General features: G+C 44.3%; 1 protein-coding gene across 5 annotated transcripts in view; it reads left to right on the plus strand.

The window, feature by feature from the left end:
• Nucleotides 1–14033, plus strand: part of FARP1 (FERM, ARH/RhoGEF and pleckstrin domain protein 1) — a 296455-nt gene that overhangs the window by 182201 nt on the left and 100221 nt on the right. The gene's annotated exons all lie outside the window — the stretch shown is intronic.

A 14033-nucleotide genomic window follows, 5' to 3' on the forward strand; every position in this document is an offset into this window, starting at 1 on the left:
CTAGTGAACCAGCTCAAAAGGGAACGGACATTCCAGACAGTTCCACAGCACTGCTTCAGGAGCAGCAGCCCACACAACGGTGTGTATTCTCTGAGCAACATTTGAAAAAACACAGACCCTCCTTTTATTTCTCATATTTAGTTTAGTCATCAAAGCTGTCTGAGGGATAAGGCAGAGAAGCCACATGGCCACTTAGTATTGGCAGTGGGACAGTTTCACGACGTCCGTGCATCTCCCTGTAGGCGTTTCTGTGTGTAACGGTCACATGACTAGCCTTGTTGTGCACTGAGGTGCAGTCTGACGTGTTTTCCTCATCAACGGAATGTCTTCCTTTATTATTTACCTTTTATGTTTTCAGCGCAGTTGGCCTTTCCAGAGTGGTTTCCCCATTATGGCTTTTGGAAAATGTCCATTCTTTGAGCAACAGTTTCTTGAAAGAAAAACACATTCTCAAATTGGCCTTAGAATCTAGACCCCAGCATACAGTTGTTTTTGTTAAAGATCATGTTATTATCGTCTCTCCATGAGAATTATGAGCCATGCCCAGGGCAGAGCCAGACGTGGGGCTCCATCTCATGACCTGAGCCAAAATCAAGAGTCGGATGCTTAACTGGCTGAGCCACTTAGGCACCCCAAGAATTATAAGTTTGAAGTGATTCATTCACTCATCCATTCAGCAGATCTTTATAGGCACCTACTGTGTATCATGCCGATAGTGGGAAAGTGGGGGAAAGAGTGGGGGGAAAAAGGGAGGTGTGGGGGCAAATTACATTTAAGTAGAGGGGTTCGGGTCAGTCCTGTTGAGAAGGTGACATTGTGTAAAGATTGGAAAGAGGTGAGGGAATTATCTTTGAAGATTTCCGAGGAGAGGGTATTCCAGGTAGAGGGAGCAACCAGTGCAAAGGCCCTGAGGTGGGCTTGTCCCTGATATGCTGAGAACTGCAAGCAGGCCCATGTTGCTAGAGTGGAACGAGCAAGAGGGAGAACACTTGGTTGTGGCCTCAGACAGACCACAGGGGAGGATCAGATCCTGTGGGGCCTTGTTTTCCATTGTAAGGACTTTGGCTCTTACTCTGAGTTTTGAAGAAGAATCTGATTTAGTAGAAGATGACTCTTGCTGATAGAACTGACCTGAGAGACGATGTGAGAACTGTTTATGTAGTAAGTCAAATGGTAATCGTAAGTACAGAGGTCAGATGCAGCAGAGAAATAACCAGAAGTTGCTATGGAAAGAAATTTCCTCAGGGCACCTAGGTGGCTCAGTCGGTTAAGCATCTGAATCTTGATTCCGGCTCAGGTCATGATCTCACGGTTCATGGGTTCGAGCCCCACAACAGGCTCTGCACTGACAGCGTGAATCCTGCTTGGGATTCTTCCTCTCTCTCTCTGCCCCTCCCCTGCTTGCGCTCTCTCTGTCTCCCAAGGTAAATAAATACTTTAAAAATAAATAAATAAATAACCAACCAAACTTGTAAAAAAAAAAAAAAAAAAAAAAAGAAAAAAGTTTCCTCAACATACTCAAACAGGTGAATTTGAAAAGAATATCATGAAAGGTAAAGCTGTGTGGTTTCCAAGTTCTTGAGTGTCATGAAGGACTGTGAGTGTGTGCATGAATCAGACTTGAGGGCTATTTTCCAAACTCTTCATGCATGTGAGACTACAGGTGTGTATGGGGTTAGAGGGTGTGGATGATTTCAAGTTTCTAGGTGAGCCTCAAAATCATTGTGATACTGGAATTCGCTTCTGGAAACCGCTCCTGACTGGATCATCCTCTCTTTCGACTAGGTTTGTAGTAACTTAAAGAATCTGACATAAACCACGCAGAACGATCTTGTCTGTCAGCACTGTGGTTTATTAATACCCAAGGAGCTTGTTGTCTGATAACTTAAAGGAGAAATATGTTTAATTCACATTCTTCCAGTCTTTCTAGTCAACTGTCCGTCTAGTAGAATAGGATATGCTCTCTATACTTTTGCTGGATATTAGGAGCTTCTTTTTCCTAGGTCTAGGGTCTGTGTGCTTGTATTTTGTCTTACTCTAGCAAGTTGCTGACTGAAAGGACCTGTCATCAACAGCGGACACACAGAACTGTTGTGCTTTTTAGGGCTTTCTAGTTTGTCCATCATACAGAATTCCCCACCCCCTTCCCCTTATTTCCATGATCTCATTCCTCATCCCCTCCTCAGAAGATTCTGGAATGTAACAGAAAGTATATGTTTTATCTTACAGCGGTTAATTTGTAGTAAGGCTTAAAACTACTTAAGGGAGTTTTCATAACTACCAAAAGTGGGAAATAACTTGGCGAAGCCTTCAACTACAAATGAAGCCTCATGTTATGGGCTGGATTGGTGCCTGGCATTATATGTGTCAACCTGATTAAATTCTCAGAACCACATCATTAAGGGGTATCATTATTCCATTACCCAGATGGGACAGTCAGTGCCCAGGCCATGTAACTAGCTTGGGCCACATAACTGGTAAATGACAAGTCAAGCATTAAAGTTCTGTCTTGATGACTCTGGATCCCTCCCCCATTCTGTGCTGCTCTCAAATGTAATCTCACACATTTTTTAAAAAATGTTTTTATTTTATTTTTGAGAGAGAGCATGAGCAGGGGAGGGGCAGAGAGAAAGAAAACATCTCAAGTGGGCTCTGCACTGACAGCGCAGATTGAGGGCTCAAACTCACAAACCATGAGATCATGACCTGAGCCGAAGCCAAGCACTTAACCAACTGAGCCACCCAAGCACCCCTCACACATTTTTATACCTAGTAGTAATAGCTTCATCAGCTGTAAATGAGGCAAAAGTTAGGTTTCTTTCTTTATAATCATAATGTATACTTTGTTTATCATGAAAATGCTCTCTATAGGGCCTTTTTCTCCCCCCATTTTGCCCCTCCCTGTAGTGGATTGTTCGTACTTTTGGATATTTTCCCATATTTTTCTACTGTTTGAAAATATACGACTTAAAATTCACCATCTTAAGCATTTTTAAGTGTATAGTTCAGTGGCATTAAGTGCATTCACATTGCTGTGCAACTATCACCACCGGCCATCTCCAGAACTCTCTTCATCTTCCCACACTGAACTCTGTACCCCCGAAACAATAGCTCTCCATCCCTACTTCACCTCCAACCCCTGGGAGCCACCATTCTACTCTCAGTCTACTTTCTGTCTCTGTTGGATGCCTTTTGTTACCTTTGTTATATACTTGTAAGTTTCTTTTCCCTAAGTCTGGAGTCTCTGTGCTTACTTTAATCCGAGCTTTGCAGTTTTTCAGAAGAGAAGTACGGTTGACCCTTGAACAATGCAGGGGTTAGGGGCGCCAGCCCCCTCTATAATTGAAAATCTGCCTATGACTTTTGACTTCCCCAAAACTTAACTACTAGCCTACTGTTGACTAGAAGCCTTACAGGTAACAAACAATTGGGTGTTATGTACTTTGTATATTCTATGTATTATATACTGTAGTATTATAATAAAGTAAGAGGAAAAAAAGTAAGAAAATCATAAAAACATATAGTACTGCACTGTATTCATTGAGGAAGTCTACATATAAGTGCACTCACAAAATTCAAACCCAAGTTGTTCAAAGCTCAGCCGTACTGATTCTGACCTCTTCTGCAGATAGGCAAACCTGGAGCCAGAGCTCACTCATACCCCCAATCTCTTAGGTGCTTAATAGGATATTAAACCTGAAAAGTACTTGAAAAAGAATGAAAAGTAGATCGTACTATTTGGGAGGTTTTCTGGGGACTCCAGAGCTGAGAATTCTTCAAGTGTCCTGAAAGCTGAATTTTCACATCACACTTCAGCTTACATATTTTTAATTTAAAAGCCTTACGCATCAAAAATAATTTAAAAACCCTTTTTCAGGGGCTCTTGGGTGGCTCAGTCTGTTTACCGTCCAACTCTTGATTTCAGCTCAGGTTGTGATCCCAGGGTGGTGGGACTGAGCCTGGCATCAGGCTCTGTGCTGAGCATGGAGCCTGCTTGCTATCCTCTCACTCTCTCTACACCTCTTCCCTGCACACCTCCCCCCTTAAAAAAAAAATCTAACAAAAAAAATAAAACCCTTTTTCAGGATGAGAAAATGTTCCCATTCTCCCCTAACTGAAAAACATTAAAAATATTTTCTGTTGAAAGTATCTGCAAAGATTTAAAATAATTTTTCCTTCATTTAATGTTCCTGGAGGTTGTCCAAGAACCTTGGACATTGGCTCTTGAGGGGAAGGCTGTGTTTAAAAAACATGGTAGAAGAAATCTGCCTGCACGTGAAGAGAATTGAAAACCCGGAATCACATATGTTATTCGGTGGCTTTGTTTTACAAAGTCTTCACCCTTCTGTTCAAATGTGAAGCTAAATTCAATAAAATATTTACTTTCCATCTTACTTCGGAATAATAATTTTAGAGGCTAAGTGCATGGTATCAGGTGTATTTTGAGAAAGTTCAGGCTCCGTGCACTGAATGTACTTTTGAGGCTTAATTAGACCACTGAGCCCAAGGAGAAAGATGCCAAACTAAATAGACATAAGGAAAATGCAAGCATTTTTCTTTTTGCTGGGAAAGGTCTAATGCTTTCCTCCAGCAGTCCTGATCTGGTTTGTACTTCCCTTATTCGTTATTTGTGTGATATTTTATTCCCTGGCTAATGGGTTTTTTTTTTTAAGTCAAGATTATTTTATTTCAATAAATTTTGGATTTTTTTTTATTCATTTACCTTTTTTTTTTTAACGTTTATTTATACTTGAGAGAGCACTAGCAGGGGAGGGGCAGAGAGAGATAGGGAGGCACAGAATGTGAAGCAGGCGCCAGGCTCTAAGCTGTCAGCACAGAGCTGGATGCGGGGCTTGAACCCACAATCGGGAGATCATGACCTGCGCCCAAGTCCAGTAATTCACTGACTGAGCCACCCAGGCGCCCCCATTCATCTACTTCTGCAAGTGATCAAAAAACAACGAATCGCCCAGGGTCAAAAGCAGAGAAACCTGGCACTAGGAGGAGCCCAGTTCTCCACAAACATTTTTCATATCTTGCTCACTGCATTGTGGGATTGCAAGAAAGCACTAGAAAGCCTCCGCCGTGCATGCGCACATCAAGTCTTGGTGCCAAGGGAGAAGGGGAGTGACTTCTGTACTAACGACGCCGCGGTTGCAGCGTAGCTAAATTACAGCCAGGGACCTGAAAGCACCCGTTCTCTTCCCAGCCTGGCGTCGGGACTCTGAAATCCAATCTGAAGTGTGTTTAATGAGCGTTCTGATCACTGAGGCTCAGTGCGGAGGGGAACAACGAGTGCAGTGTGCCCGCGCAGACAGTTGCGGCCACCCTTGGAGCCACCGAGGGAGGAAGAATCGCCGCGTTTGTGGACAAGGAGATGGGCAGGCCTAAACATTTAGCTCCTTTCTCCCAGAATGAAAGCTTTGTCCCAGCGCCCGGACTTTGCTTTTAAAGTTGTAGTTCGCGTTCTCGATCTGGCCGGTGTTTCACAGCAATGGTGATCACGCCGTCTGCTGATGAGGCTGCCGCCATGTTTCCTGTTGGGCTTTTGAGTCCTTTGCTTCCTTCCCCTCCCCATCATCATAGTTCTTACTTGGTAGAGTTTAGTGAGTACTGGAGCCCGTCCTAAGCGCTTGGGGTGTAGTGAGTCACGTGAGCCTCACCACAGCCCTGTACAGTGGTTTGATCATCAGGCCCATTCTACAGAAGAGCTAACCGAGGCCCAGAGAGTCACTTGCCACGGGTCACACCGCCATGGAGTGGAGATCCAGGATTTGCAAGAAGGCAGATGTTTGCATTCTTAATAAGAACATTATGCTGCCCCTCTGCGTCATCCAAGGGCTGGAGAAACGGCATGAGAAGCCTCTCCCACACTTCAGTGGTCTGATTTCTGTGTTAGTCCTGCCTTGGCAGTGGGAGATCACGGTTGGCTTATGTGACACTCACACCAGCTTGCAGGGGCTCTGTCGTACCCCGGTCCTGTTAACTATCACGTGGGCTCCCAACCCTCTTTGGTGCCACCAGCTATGGCCCGTGTAAAGTGTGGGCCTCTTGGTTTTATCAGCAAGTTTTCTCTAGGACAATTTGAGTCCTCAAAATTACAAGTCTAGGTCTTGAAAGGGGTGAGAGGGAAATGGAGAGCCTGGGGGACTCCATGGTTAGGAGCAGATTCTCAGGACTGGGTTTGAATCCCAGCTCCACAGTGAGAGAGCCTGACCTTGGCAAGTCTGTGTCCTTCTGCCTGGAATGCCTCAGGGCCTGCAGCTTAGGGAGTTACAGGTGTGCAAATAATGTGTTCCCTCCGTCCCCAGGGTGAGTCCCCAGGGAGCTGCATCTGGCCGCCAGTGTCTTTGTTTACTCCAGCTGTTCATCCAGCCGTTATTATTGGTGTCCGTCCGTAAGGGGAAATGGTAGGGACTCTGTTCTGGCTTCTCGTGTGCCATCAAGAAGTTCTGTGCCCTGCTTGTGATATACCATACTTTGCTTCTCTCTCATGACATTTGGAATCTTCTTTTCACTCTTTGGGTTCCATAATTATCCAGATAGTTGCCTTGAAATGGATAGTGCTCATTCATTCTGGGACATGCTCTCTGGCCCTTTGCAACCTAGAAAGTTCTCCCCTTCCATTCTGGAGAATTCCCCTACATTTGTGCTCGTATAATTTTGCTTTGCTCTTGGATCTGTCTAGATGGCCCATCGCCCAGAGGTTGGAACTCTTGGACTGAGCCCGCAAATGCCCCGTGCCCGTGTCTCGTTGCCATCTCTTGGCCACGAGGTCTCGTTTTGGGGGGTTTTCAACTATATCTTTAAACTCTCCCAGTGAAATTTTTATTTCTGCGCTGTGTGTTGTTTTTTTTTTTTTTTTTTTTTTTTTATTGCTAAGAGCTCTTGTTATCCAAATATTCCTTATGATAACCTTCTGGGTTGTTGGCTTTTTGTTGTTGTTGTTGTTGTTGTTGTTTTAGTTATAAACTCTTAGCTATATGGGGATCCAAATTACAGTGTTTTAACAAGTGTTTTCCTTTAGCCTGCATTATCAGAAGTACCTGGCCTCTCCCACTTCGGACCCTTTGCGGGGCTCTGTGTAATGTAGCCGTTTCCCTATTGCAGAGTCTCCCTCTGCTCTGTAATTAGATTTTAGCATCCTTGTCTGTCATCTTCTAGAATTTGGGGGGAATCTCTCACTTGCTGTCTCTTGTCTCACTTTCTCTGTTTTCTATGAATTTATTCCTTTTTTTCCCCCTCTCACTGTTCTTTTTTAAGCGGGGTTTCTGGGTGTAGTGGAGACACATGTGTTCAGTCGGCCATTTTTAGCCACAGACTGACATTCTTTCCATCGTTTATATTAAGCTGTGTCTGGCAGCGGCCTTGTGCTAAATTTTCTAAGAAAAACATGCATTTATGGACAGTGAGGTGGGTTCCTGTGGAATTTCTCAAATTGTACTGTCCTTGAACTTCTGCCTCATTGGCAGCTCCTGAGTGTGTGCAGAGGGGCTAGGACGGGGTGGTACCCCGGGGCGGGCTGCTGGGGTGTTGGGAACGCGTGTGAGCTCTGTGCCCTTCAAACCTGGCTCCGCCCCTCTGACTTCACGGGTGGAAGGGTCTCAGAAGAGAGTATTTCTTAAAAAGGATTTCAGTTCTAGAACAACGCTCACATCTAAAGCAACCACGGTAAAAAGAGGAGCCTCTTTTAACATCAAGAAAAATTAATTACCTTCCATAATTCGTCTAGCACTTGCTGAATATATTTGATTATCAAGTTAGAGAAATTTTGAAGGCCAGGGGCTTTGTTATTCCAAACCCACTTATTGGGTGGTGGTTTCCTTGTAGTCTCTTCCAAAGGGACCAGGCTGGATGTGACTGCATTGTCCCCGCCCCCTTGTGGCTAAGAGGGGAGTAACAGCCCTACAGAAGGTGGTTGTATAAGTTTGCTAGGGCTGCGGTAACAAAGTCCCACAAACTGGGTGGCTGAAAACAACTAATTGATTCTCCCACAGTTCTGGAGGCTACAAGTCCAAACTCAAGGTGTCATCAGAGCCATGGTCCCTCCAAGACTCTGAGCAGAATCGTTTTTTGCCTCTTTTTAGCTTTGACCGGTGATGGAGGGGGGGGGGGGGGATGTTAATCCTTGATGTTCCCTGCTCATAACCACATCATTCGGTCTCTGCCTCTGTTATCACATGGCATTCTCCCAGTGTCTGTCTTCACACCATTTTCTTTCAAGGAACCAGTCATATTGGGTTAAAACCCATGCTAATGGCCTCATCTTAACTTGATTTTATCTCAAGGACCCTGTTTCCAAATAAGGTCATGTTCACAGATACTGGGAGATAGGACTTCAGCATAGCATTTTGAGGGACACAATTCAACCCATACCTGTAGGTTTGGCTTTTTTTTTTTTTTTTTTTTTTTTTTTTCTTTTTGGCCATGGTTGACTCTCAAGTTTAGCCTTGATGTTAGCCTCGAGCAGAAGTCAGAGAGACCACGGAGCCAGCCTGCCTGCCCCATGTGTGGAGGATCCACAGGTCACTCAGTAGCAACTCATCGACTGGCAGGTGACTGGCACCTTGCTACTCAAAGCATAGTCTTTGTAGCAGCAGCAGCCCTGGGGGCTTGTTAGAAATGCAGATTTTCGCCCCTCACCCGGTGCCTCCTGAGTCAGCACCTGCAGCTTGTTAAGGTCTGCAGGTGATTGACAGGCACAAGTCAGAAGTGCTCTTCTGAATCACCTCCAGCGGGGATCCTTGGTATGGCCTCTGCCCTTGGGGACATTGGCACGCAGCCCACTGATGTGGTAGCCAGGTTTTGTATCACATGACATTGCAGAGGCATGCCTTGGGGGCTGGAAAATGGCTCCTCCTTCTCCATGTCAACTCCCTCCCCGGCCGTTAATTCTATAAGTTAACATTTTCCCTACACGGCAGAAGCAGCATTACTTGAGAACTTGTTCTTATGTGCCAGGGCCTTTGCTAATAACCACTTTGCAATCACAGTTTTGAGTCTTACATTAATCCTGGGAGACGGATGATAATGTCTCCAGTCCTATCATGACTCATGTCCTGTGGACTGAATTCTGCTCCCCTGCCCTCAGTTCATAAATTGAAGCCCTAACTTTTATTGTGGCCATATTTGGAGTAAGGTAGTAATTAAGGTCAAATGAAGTCATAGAGGTGAAACCCTGATCGAAAAGGATTAGTATTTTTCTAGGAAGAGACACCTGAGAGGTCTCCCTCTCCCCTCTCCCCTCCCCCTCCCCACATAGCACTTACCATATATTTAGCTGGTTGTTTGTCTGTAGCCCCAACTCAGGGATATTTGTATTGATTTCTGTTCCTTCAGCACTTAGCCCAGCGCGTGTGTGTCTCTCAAGCCCCGTGTACTTAGTACATCCCCCCACCTGGCCAAAAACTAGCAACGGGCCATGAGGGAATCTGCAGTGTTCTGATGCCCTAAGATTAGACTTGTTGAGGGTTGGTGAGTTATAGGACTTTGGATAATATTCTAATAGGTATTCATGGTAAGAAAAAGGGGGCCAAAGGCCTTAGAGAGAAGCCATTCTCTGCTGGATCAGAGCGTGCCCTGGTTGTCATGGTTGCGTTAATCCTAAACCAGGAAGGGGGGGAAAAAAACCACTTCCAGAAACAGCTTTCTGAAACCTCAGCAGATGCAGAATTTTTAAAACCTAGTCAAACATTATCTTTATAGATTTGTGTCTATGAGATTGTTTCTGAGAGGTTAGAACCTTAGCTTGTCTCAAGTATAGGGGAAATCGTTTGTTCAGATGCTTTGAGGAATTAGGGAGAGAGAGGAAAATACCACCCCACCTCCCGCCCCAGAAAGAATTGTCTTTATTCTTTTGGAGGAGAAGAAAAATACTCCCACATAAAACTTTATGTAATAGAAATAGCCTGAGGGCATAGATATATTTTAAAGGTACAATAAACTAGAGCAGCTTTGATTCACAGTTTTTAGTACCTTAAAACCAAATGCGAATGTTTATACTATTTGTTATTCGATATTTAGTGGCCAGACATTCTCCAAGAATGCGAACCTCTTCTGAAAATGTACTCTTATAGATTCTATGAAAAGCCCATTCAAAATGGAGAAAATGAACACGGACGCCGAGTTTGAAATCAGCCACATTGTTTGTGCGCTGGGCTAAAATTCAAATGCCTTTTGCAGCATCATTAAAAGTAGCCAATAAGAAAAATGTGATTATGTAGTTTCGCTAATTGCTGATTTGTTCTCCAGGATGAAACATATAATTACTATTTGGTGTCTTTTCTGTAAGGCTCACATGTCTAGAATACTTGAATCAAGACTGGCTAAGTATGGGGCTGGCCAGATTGACAGTTTCTTAGAGGCTGTGGGAGTCTTAGAGATCTGTTTCCTCCCCTCCAATACTAACACTTGGTGATCATTAACACAACTCATTTGTCGTAAGATCCTTTCCATGTTAAACTTCCTAACATATGTAAGTTTTCAAACGATGTGTAAATTACTCGGTTTCCCTTCCTTGTGTAGCTTGTACAGCATTGAATAGGATTGTGTGTGTATGTTTTTTGTATTCTTTTAATGTTTATTTTTGAGAGAGACCGAGCATGAGAGGGGGAGGGGGAAAGAGAGAGGGAGACACAGAGTCCAAAGCAGGCTCCAGGTTCTGAGCCATCAGCACAGACCCCGATGCGGGGCTCAAACCCACCAACTGCGAGATCATGACCCGAGCCAAAGTTGGACGCTTAACCGACTGAGCCACCCAGGCACCCCGAATTGTGTGTGTGTGTCTTAAAGTAAGTCCCCCTTTGAGAAAATACCTTTATGGTTCAGTCTTTCTCAAGGTCTCTGCTTCATGCTTTGCTAGCTTTATCCATGCTGTTGCCTCCTCCCCCTCTTCACACTTCATCAGCTTATTTCTAGATTTGTGCTAGCAAAAGGGCTTGTGCTTTTATAGCTCTTTGAACCCCATCACTGGCTTCCAGTGCAAAGCCTAACCCAAATGCAAAATTTGTGGTACTCCAGCAACGTTCATTTCATGCCAAACACATAAAAGGTCTCTTTGAACTGAGAAATTGTAACAAACGTTGGGTGCACACACATAGGTGTTCACTCTCGCTCCCCGTGTGATCAGGCCTTCGCAGCCACTCTTCCAGGAGCTAGTCCTGCCCCTCAATATAACGTTCTAAGAAGAACTCATTTTCTTGTTCTTAAAAAAGTTGAAACTGATTCTACAGTGCATCACAGCTATTTAAGGATGTGAACCCCATCCTCAGTTACTTTTTCTGGTTTTTCTCTTCTGCATTTTTAAAAAACATTTTGTTTTTTTTAAACAAAATGGGGTGGAGGGACAGAGAGAATCTTAAGCAGGCTTCATGCTCAGTGAGGAGCCCAGTGTGGGTTCCATCCCATGACCCCGGGATCATGAACTGAGCCAAAATCAAGAGTCAGATCCTCAACCGACTGAGCCACCCTGAGGCATCCCTACATTTTTTTTATTGTGATAAAACATATATAACGCAACATTTACCATTTTAGCCATTAAGTATACAAATTCAGCGGCATTAAGTATATTCACAGTGTGATGCAACCAACACGACCATCCATTTTACATACTGTGATGTGATTCTGAACAAAATTACTCTTAGAGTGAAGTTAAAAAACGTGCGTTGGAGACAAGCATTGGGGAACAATGGGGCAGACTGTAGGAGTAAATTCACCGCAGGAAGTAAAGGAGGGATGATCTTTCTTAGAGAATGAAAGTGAAATCTTTTCCTCCTTTTATTTGCTTTTTTATTTTAGAGAGTGTGTGAGCAGAGAGGAGGGCCAGAGGGAAAGAGAGAGAGAATCTTAAGCAGGCTCCATGCTCAGTGCGGAGCCGGATTTGGGCTCGATCCCACAACCCTGGGACTATGACCTCAGCCAAAATCAAGAGTCGGATGCTCAACCAACCGACTGAGCCACCCAGGCACCCCTCTTTTCCTTCTTTATTAGACGTTACTGTTTTTCACATTTCCTGCCATCAGTTCACGTGAAACGATTCTGCCAGAGACCCTTAAACCAGGCACTCAAAGAGCCTAGTGAGTTTGGGATCATCCATGGAGAATATTGTGTACCTTCAGATAGCTCTGGCTATCTTCTGGATTTCCGTGACGAGGAATATGGGAATATATAAAGTGGCATCTGTTTAAAAAAATGCTAAACCTCTGGACACTGAAGCATCTTTGACGCCTCCTCGGGTCATGCCTGGCCAGGCTAATGGACATGCCCATCACTGTATTAGTCAGGCTCTCTTACTGACCATTGGTCTCCTGAGTTGCTAATTGGTTCCTAACATGTTCTGCTCTTCTCAGAGGGAAGGTGGAAGTATAAAAGCAGTAACTGTCGAGGACTGTGTCTTTGAAACATTTTTCTTCCAGCGTTTGATCCGTGTGATGGAATTGGATCCATTTTACTAGCGGGTCATTAGGAATCCACCAGGCAGTGAAGAGAAACCAAGGCATTTAGGGTAGAAATAGGGGTCTTATATATCATATTCCCTTTTCCTGTAGGTTCAGTATATAGAAAATGATTTCAGCTGGCATTTGAGTGAGTGCCAGGTGCTTTGCTGGCCAATAAGAATATAAAGGTGAACTCTAAAGTAGCCCAGAATTTAACTGGAGAGACAGGCTTGTATATACATAACCATATATAATACTGTGGAATGAGTAAGTTTTATTCATCTGTTCATCCACTTCAAAATTGGTCAGTCTTTAGGCTCTGCGGATACAGAGATTAATAAAATGCGCTCTTACCTTCAGTGTGGGTGTCGTATGGATGAGAATTTGCGCAAAGTCCTAGGGGAACCTAAGAAAGAAAGCCATAATTTCTGCCTTATTTGTGGAGGAAGGGAAAAGGAACAGGGACTGGGGTTCCACTTCCACAAAAAGAACACAGAATCATGAGCTGAAAACTTCTGTCCATACAAAACCCACACATAAATATTTATGGCAGCTTTCTCCTCCTCCTCCTCCTCCTCCTCCTCCTCCTCCTCCTCCTCCTCCTCCTCCTCCTCCTCCTCAATATAATTTATTGTCAAGTTAGCTACCATACAGTGTGTATAGGGTGCTCATGGTTTTGGGGGTAGATTCCCGAGATTCACCGCTTACATACAACACCCAACGCTCATCCCAACGAGTGCCCTCCTCAATGCCTATTTTAGCAGCTTTCTTCTTAATTGCCTGAACTGGGGTCGTAACCAAGATGTCGTTCAGTGGGTGAATGGATAAATAACCTGTGGTACATTCACACAAGGGAATATTATTCAGCAATAAAAGAAATGAACTAGGAAGCCACGAAAAGACATCTAGGGACCTACGTGCGTGCTGCTGAGCAACAGAAGCCAATAGGAGAAGGTTACGTACCGTACGATTCCAAACGTATGACATTCTGGAAGAAGTGAGACTGGAGACAGTAGAAAGACCAGTGGTAGCCAGGAGTTCGGAGAAGGGGGGGAGGGTTGACTAGATGGCGCATGGTGGATTCTTAGGATGGTGAAACTATCCTCCTTGATCCTGTAATGGTGTCTCCATGATATTACATGTTAGGATACACAATATTACATGTTTGTCAGGAAGTATAGAACTGTACAATGCAGAGTGAACCCTAATGTCAACTGTGGACTCTGGGCGATGATAATGTATCAGTGTTGGCTCAATATTTGTAATCACTGTTCCACATGGATGCAAGATTAAGAATAAGGGATTCTATGTGTGTGGTGAGAAGAGCTATGTTGGAATTCTCTGTACTTTGTCTTCAGTTTTCTGTAAATCTAAAACTTCCCTAAAAAATAAAGTCTATTTCTAAAAAGGGGGTGGTGCCTGGGACCGTGCTGGGGAGAAAATGGCAGAGAATTATCATCTAAAGCCTGGAAAAGGCTCAGAGGTATGTGGCCGGGGGTCTGGTGATCAGGCGGTCAGGGTTCTGGAAGGTGGGTGGCGGCAAGCTGAGAAGGGCTGAAGATTCAGGAATGAAGAGGCTTCTGGTGGTGGGAGCCATGG

The sequence above is a fragment of the Felis catus genome, chromosome A1 (genome assembly GCF_018350175.1).
Source record: "Felis catus isolate Fca126 chromosome A1, F.catus_Fca126_mat1.0, whole genome shotgun sequence".
In the NCBI taxonomy this organism is placed as follows: domain Eukaryota; kingdom Metazoa; phylum Chordata; class Mammalia; order Carnivora; family Felidae; genus Felis; species Felis catus.